The sequence below is a fragment of the Battus philenor genome, unplaced genomic scaffold, assembly GCF_028537555.1.
Source record: "Battus philenor isolate CCGP_79_NKW_IND1 unplaced genomic scaffold, ilBatPhil1.0.hap1 SCAF_6, whole genome shotgun sequence".
In the NCBI taxonomy this organism is placed as follows: domain Eukaryota; kingdom Metazoa; phylum Arthropoda; class Insecta; order Lepidoptera; family Papilionidae; genus Battus; species Battus philenor.
This window is the reverse complement of record NW_027181726.1, coordinates 14568767-14576720: the sequence shown is the minus strand read 5'-3', so window position 1 is coordinate 14576720 and position 7954 is coordinate 14568767.

Below are 7954 nucleotides of genomic sequence, written 5' to 3'. Positions count from 1 at the left end.
ATTCGCTGGGTTAATACTAGAAAATTTATTACTTTTTTTATTAACCTTCACGAAGTAAAGACGTGTTTACATGCACCTGTCGCTTACACGGCGCAGCAAAAGTAGTTTAGATCCATTTTCTCATTGTTATGATAATTTTTAACGTATTTTCAACTTGTATCTGTATTTATAACAGTGTAGTTAGGTCCCCTATGTAACACACATAATTGTTTCATTAAAGTGAAAGGGTTAAACAAGTTTCGAGTCTATTTTAAAAATGCCCCAATCAAATTGTCCACCTGTGGGACATGGAAAGGCATTGCGAAACAATGAATTCTAGTTCCATTTGGCATGTTCTTGCATTTATTCTTAGATTGTCTGTGAATTAATGCGTTTCTTAGAGGACAATGGTAAATAAATAAAAACAATAAAAAGATTATTACTGGCACACCCTTAAAAATGAAACAAAATGTAAACACGTCTTTAACACTTTTTACAATAGTAGAAGTCGCTTTACAATATTTAACTTGCGATTTGATATGTTATGCAAAAAATATATATTTATTAATACATAAAAAGTCCACCACACTAATTTTAAAAATAGCACCTAAATGATATCGTTATTTTTTTTAATTGTTAAAGGCCAGTCATCTGTCTTTTTCACTTTTTTATAAAAGTACGTATAAAAGAAAGTCCGGCAATATGCCGTTCATTCTCACTTTCGTCATTGTCGTCGTTTTCCGTCTCAAGGCACCCACTGAAAATCATAAGCATCTTCCAAAGATAGCTATGGGGGGATATACCATAATCGCAACACTTGGCAGGCGAGCTGCTCCGGCTGTCGCAACCCCGACTGCGTTTGGTGGCAGGAACCTTAACCGGTTATGGTATTTTTAACAAACATCTATTTACATTAGGCGTTTCTGACAGTCTTTCGTGCAGAGCATGCCTGGATGAGGACGAGACTGCTGCTCACGTACTATAATACATACTTCGATGTACGGGAGTAGCACCACGCAGGGACACCCATCTCTGATTGCTGAGGTACCACGAGATCGATGGCTACATCAATGGTCTGCCGGGATTTCTCGAGGAGTTGAGTTGGTTTGATTAAGACCAACGATGCAAAATGAGCGCAGTGCCGCTTGGTTGCGGAAACCAGTCCGCTGACAAGACAGGATATGTGTAAAAGAGACGGCAGTTCATAGTACGTTGTTTTTTATAATGGCGTCCTTTAATAGCTTATCGTTCAACCCCTACCATGGACAGCGTCCTTATTTATATTGTAGCTTTTTACATAATTTTAAAAAACTTCCTTTTCCCTTTAAATCTCTCATCTTCATCCAAAGGTTAGCAGAGATCGCCTCGAGTGACAATATTGCCTATATATAAATTGTATCTATTACTTAGTCATTATCTACGATACTTTGTTACAATTTCCTTTTGATTTTACAATAAAGTCTAAATAAATAAATGATTTCCATACTTATCTTACGTTCTTCACAATATCTTTAATTCCTTTCCGTACTTTTCTTGTTTAAAAATTTACTCATTTTTAATTCTTATTTTCTTAATATTTAAACCGCTCTTAATTTATATTTTTTAAATCATAGCTAAATCATCACCCTTTTATTATAATAATTATTCTTGTTCTTTTATATTTATTTATTTATAGCTTTTTACCTTTTTCCTTATAGCCTTTTTGCAGAAATCCTCCATAGTACGTTAAAAACATATGTCACCTAATGTTTGGTATTAAATGATAATATTTTAAAAAATATATTTAAGACGCACATCGTTAAAATCGCGGCCTTATAGAATAATTGTTCGTAAAAATCAATTGGTCGATAATAAAACATTATCTCGATTGAAAACATTTTAAAAACCATCTAATGTCAAACTGACATCGCCTGTCAGATGACTTCGTGTTAAGTGAAATAGTAATGCAACACCAATGAAGTAAACTATAGGAATGAACCGGGACTTCGTCTACAATTATCAGGATAACGAGCCGAACACATGGTCAAGAATTGGTAACACCCTGAACAAATGGCTGTGGGGTGCATTATGTTGTGGAGTTCCCGGCCTTCCTTGCTACTTTTGCAAGTGTTGTAAGGAACTTGAAAACATGACCGAAGGCGAGAGACCAAGGATGAATCGTAATAAAACGGACAATCTTTTCTCTATATCAATATATGTGTATATATATATAGTATATATGTGTTAATACTGGTCTATTGATTATATTTGCAAAAGCTATTATAGGGTAAATGTATAACTCATCTGTCAGCAAAACACTAAGGCTTTTATACATTTTTTTATTCACCTGTATATGATGTTGACCATTAAAAATATTCTGCTATTGAAATACGACAGGTCATAAACTTACAACACAAAATCTACAAGGACAGATAGTATTAATAACAATATTTATTTGAAAATATCAGGGAGGCCGAAAAGTAATGTCTTTTCTGTCGACATATTTTACAGAAAAACCGATTGATTTTTAACGCTCCGGTATCGAAAGTTTGTACACTTAATGGCAAAAGGTTGTTGGTAACGAAAGTGAATATATTGTTAATTAGAAATAAAAACTTAATACAAATGTAGTCGTGTGAATTTAACTTAAGAAAGCGACATTACTTTAAGGCTTTTTTATACACTATCATTAAGTTATTTAATATTGTTGAAGCCATATATAGAATAGGATGTACAATAACAAGCGGTCGTCAAATAACCTCTCACTACATCGTCATTCTCACAAAACTAACCTTATCCTTTTTTCGTGTTCAAAGAATTTGAAATAAGCTCCCTTCGGAATTAGAGTAGCAGATCTTTACCTGTTTAAAAAGAGATTTCGAAACCTTTAGCAGAAGAATCGTCGATACTACTGCCCATAGACACAGTGTAGTTTAGACGACTTATGCCATGTAGTGGGCACTACATGGCATAAGTCGTCCAAAGATATCTATGGAGAATATACCATAATGGGCAACTTTGCAGGCAGGTTAAGAATCGCTGAGTGATAGTATAGTATGACAGACCCTGCTGCACATCCTCAGGAAACTTGTTTACGCGCAGTGGCAATTATATATAATTAAACCAATAAGTGTGAATTATACAAGATTGTACCCAGGGAATCGAACTCTGGGCCTTGAGAACAGATCTCTACCGCTGTTCACAGTCCTATATCGTGTTTCATATTTATGTTTCTAATCACATTTATTTACCAGCCTATTATCATCGCCATATATCACACCTATAATCAATCAGCATATAATAGAATAATGTACACTGTAATACTCTAGTTCACGATGGTGATGAATTAAACTAAATCTAGATACTTAAAGTTAACCCAACCTAAAATATGAGAGTTGTTTCTCTGGCCGGCCTTGATTTACCACAAGATACAAGAACCCCGATAATGTTACAGTCAATGTTGGAAAAGTCAGAGTTATAGAATTGTTGAAAGTGTATAACTTTATGTAGAATAAACATTTATAATTAGCTATTATTTAAAAAAATATATATAGAACTCATACATAAATGTATTTTGTTTTTAATTACGTCAATATTTCTCGTCTTTATAGATCTTTAAGTGTAATAGATTCCTCATGTAACTGTAAGCTAGAAATAAGTGTCAGAGAAAGAGATCGCGGTCACTTGAGCTCTTACTTGTCCAGGTTTAACTGTATATCATATTATATACTTAATAGAGTCAACGGGCACTGCCGAACGGCTGTCACGCCAGCACCGTCCAAACGCGCCCCGGAGCAGGAAGTCCACGCCGGAGACCTTGTCAGCAGTGCGCTGTGCCCTCTCCCAGCTCCAGGGGGAGCCGGCCCCCCCACTTCCGGTGCCCTGTTCAGAGCGTCACATGCAAGAACCGGGCTGAGAACGCTCCCCATGCAGTCAATACATTGTAAGATTAATATGTAACTTAAAATGACTTTGTTAATCATTTGACAGTAAATATAATGTTGTTTAACTTTCTGTTTGTTGTGATTTTATTTGCATACAAATGCTGTGAATTAGTTCCTAACTTTTGGGTATGTGTACAAAATTATTAATAAAAAGGATAGAAAATATAGGATAGAAAAAACAATAAAAATATCTGGTATGTAAAAAGTTGAATCTGTATTTTTAAAGAAAGTCAGCGTTATATGTAATAGTACCTTGAAAATTTTAGAAGAACCACTTTTCTTCTATGACAGATCTTAGGAAACTGTATTTATTATAGAACACTTCGAAAATCTTTCTTAAATACAACGCAAAAGATTTAAATACTTTTATCTCGCCATCTGTTGTCATTTAATATAACTAAATAGATATTTAGTAGTTGTAATAGTTCTCAAAGTAAATAATAGATGGCGCATATTTAAATTAGTAGTGAAACAATTGGTACTAGATTGTACATGAAACTAAAATATTTTTTTCTTTCTCCGGCAAAGAAAAATTTTTCGAACATAAATATTTTTCGATAGGTTTATTATTGTGTTATTTCTGTTTCGAAAGTATAGGATATTAAAAAAGAATCGTGGTCAGCGAATTTAATCTTAGTTGATTTTTTTTAGAGAACTATTTTAAATTGGATTGGTTAAGAAATGGTAAATAAAATTTAAAAAAAATAAATGAAAATGTTTTTTACATAAATAGTGGAAATGAAATTTTGCGTTACTATTTATGTTGAAGATAAACTTAGGTTATAACATTGCCTTTTAGTTATTTTTTTATAAGTACTTGCATTACCTTGCCTCAGTCAATGTCACGTGTTAAGGATAACGTCTAAAGTAGAATATGTTAGCATGCATGCCTTATCTCATAACCAAGCAAGCCAGTATTAATAAGTTTACCTTCGTCTTCCCGCGTAATCGGTCGACATTGTTATTTTTTTTTTAAAGTGACAAGTGTGATTGTTTTTTCTGTGATAGAGCCAGGTTATTGGTAAGTTATTTACAATAATTTTTATTATTTGGACGCATTAATTCTATGGTTTTTTATGTCCAATTTTTAGGTTTTAATTTTTTACCTAATTCAATACGTTTTATTTTTTTAGCGTCGTATTTACTATTTTTTTTTATTTTAGATATGTAGCATATGTATGAGGTAATGTAATTTATTTGTAGTTACACATTCCACATTAATACGTTCAATGATTAAACTATGTAAGTCATTGCTACTTCATCTCAAAAATGTTTGTATAGTCATTAATATTGCGGAATCTGTTATTCGTTTTGTTTATATCAATAAATACTTTTTTTTATAAATGTATTGAACTTCTTTTTACATTTTTACTCATGTAGAATTTTTTTTTAAAAGTACATTTATTTATTTATACTTTTTTGTACACTATAGATAATAAATACAGGAATAAAAAGAAAATAAAGGAAACTATTCATGTGGTGCAAGAGGCAGTCTCATCGCTCGAGATCTCTACCAAAACCTCTTCTTTCTATCTTTAGTAGTACACATAAATTTTGAAATAAAAGTGACAATGATTGGACAATTAATACAGATATATATATATCTGTATTAATTGTCTGTAATATAATCAATTTGGGAATATTTTTACAATGTACTAAATAATTGTTTTGTGTACATGTGTTCGTAGATGTACAGGGTAATTGATTATAAGTGTAATATATAGTTCATTTTCTGACAATTGCTGTATGGGATGTATATATATATACATCCCATCCAAAAATTAATGCTAATAAAGTTATGAAAAGTGTTATTAAAATTCAGATTACTGTTATTATTATTATTATATTATTAATTATTTTTTACCATCTGTCCCTACAGATAAGTATTACAGAATAGAAAAAATCAGTTTATGTAATAAACATATACATATACTTCTTTAGTACATTTTTTTTTCGATTTTTAACTTTAATTATAAATATTCTTACTAACATCGATGAAGTCTTGTTGAAGTCGTATCGTCTGATATAAAACGAGTTATTTGCGCCTATTACATACACCCTGAGGACATTGATATTGAACTTTGAATACAAAATAGATCAAGGTGTACCACCGCACCTATGAGTTATTGAATGTAAGTGTAAAGTGACTTTATATATACCAAATCTGTCTATATAGATTAAAATGTAAAATTTTCATTAATTAAAAATGTTTTCAATGTTTATTATAGGGAGCAAAATTTAAAAGTATACTAGAAATATGGCAACATATTGTTAAAAGCACGAGTTACAGAACCCTTCAAACAATAAACACTGAATCCTAGTACTGTGAACACGCGTGATCTTGAAATTATTTATAAATTTTGTGTACGATTCTCGGAAATTCTTACCAAGTACTATCTCGAACTTACTAGAACCTTATCCGTAGTATAAATTAGTGTATTCCTCATAACGACATTTCATTGTTGTTTTTTGAGTTATAAGATTAAGATCTGCGATCGGTGATATAAAAGAGACTATTTGGTAAGTTACTTGGACAGTGATTTCTTGAGCGATTTGGAAGCGTAGTTTGGACTAAGCGAAATACTTTGTGTTATAGTAGGGTGACCATCTGATTTGTGAATAAAAGACTCCTTGTGAACCAGTGGTGTTTCATTTCGAGTGAGAACCCACAGTACGGAACAATATTAAATAAAATACGAAAATATTGTTACATGTCATGGTTGAACTTGAATTAAAATCCCACTTATACTCAAAAGATATGTTATTTCACGGTGCCGAATTAATACATAGTAATGAATAGATACTGACTGTTCGCGATAATTTCGTAACGAACAGCCTATTTTACTTCGAAAGCCGGTAATGTTCTGTCTATCGCTTTAAATTACGTAATTATCAGAGTGTTCCCAAAGAACACGCACCACGCTACACTCAGTGCAAACATTCAAGCGCTAACCACACAGCACTAGCAACCACTTCACTTGCGACACTCCATACAGAACATATACGCCATTCACAATAGAATAAAACACTACTCATCACACCACGACACTCGTTCTTAGGGGGCGGCCGCCCGCTCACTAACCACGAACAGCGTGAGAAAACCGAGGTTGGATCCAGATCCATCCTTGGCTCGCCCGCGCTACTCATCAATCATTGATCAGTGGTAGGTGAGCGGTAGAGGACTTACAGGTTCCGGGTTCGATTCCCAAGATACAATCGTGCATAATTTTTCCTTCCACAATACTGCTAACGACACAGCATCAGCGACCACTTCACCTGCGAAAATCCGCACAGGACACCGCGTCATTCACAATAGAACAAAACACTATTCACCACAACACACCGTTCGTTCTTAGGAGCAGCCACCCGCTCTCTTACCGCGAACGGCGTGGATGAACCGAGATTGGATCCGGATCCATCCTTGACTCGCCTGTGGTCTACAGCATATACAGCTCTCCTCGGGTAGAGCGGTTTACTACGTGCGAATGTCATCGTACAACGGCAATGCGACTGTTCAACTTCTGTTTTATTTTTAAGCTCACGGACCCTTACGCTCTGTGAAATCAGTTCCGATGAATCTGTAAAAGCCCCCGGGTTAACAACATCAATTTCAACTGAAACCAAACCAAGATTACGTAATTATTAAGTAATTACTTAATAACTCGTCTGACGAAAAATTCGCCCGCCTTCCTCGATACCTGTGCATTTCTAGACCGTTGAACCTGCGTGGGGGTGAGAGAGTAACACTGATAAAACCACCAGCCGACCACGAGCCGATATTATCCATATTATTGTTAGTAATTAATTTTATTTGACTGTTCGTTAGCTGCAGTTAAAATGCTGCACAATAGAACCCAAATAACTTTACTGCATTAATTACTTCGCCTGTACGTTTTTGATGTTGAGCCGTCAGCCCCGACTGGTTCGTTCGTAGAATTCGTCCTGTGTTACCGGCGGTCCTCCTTTTTACCCGATACTAGAGTGAAAGTCACAATATTTAGGTTTAAATATAGCAGCCACTGTACAGAAAACGTTCTAGTAACTTCTATCTA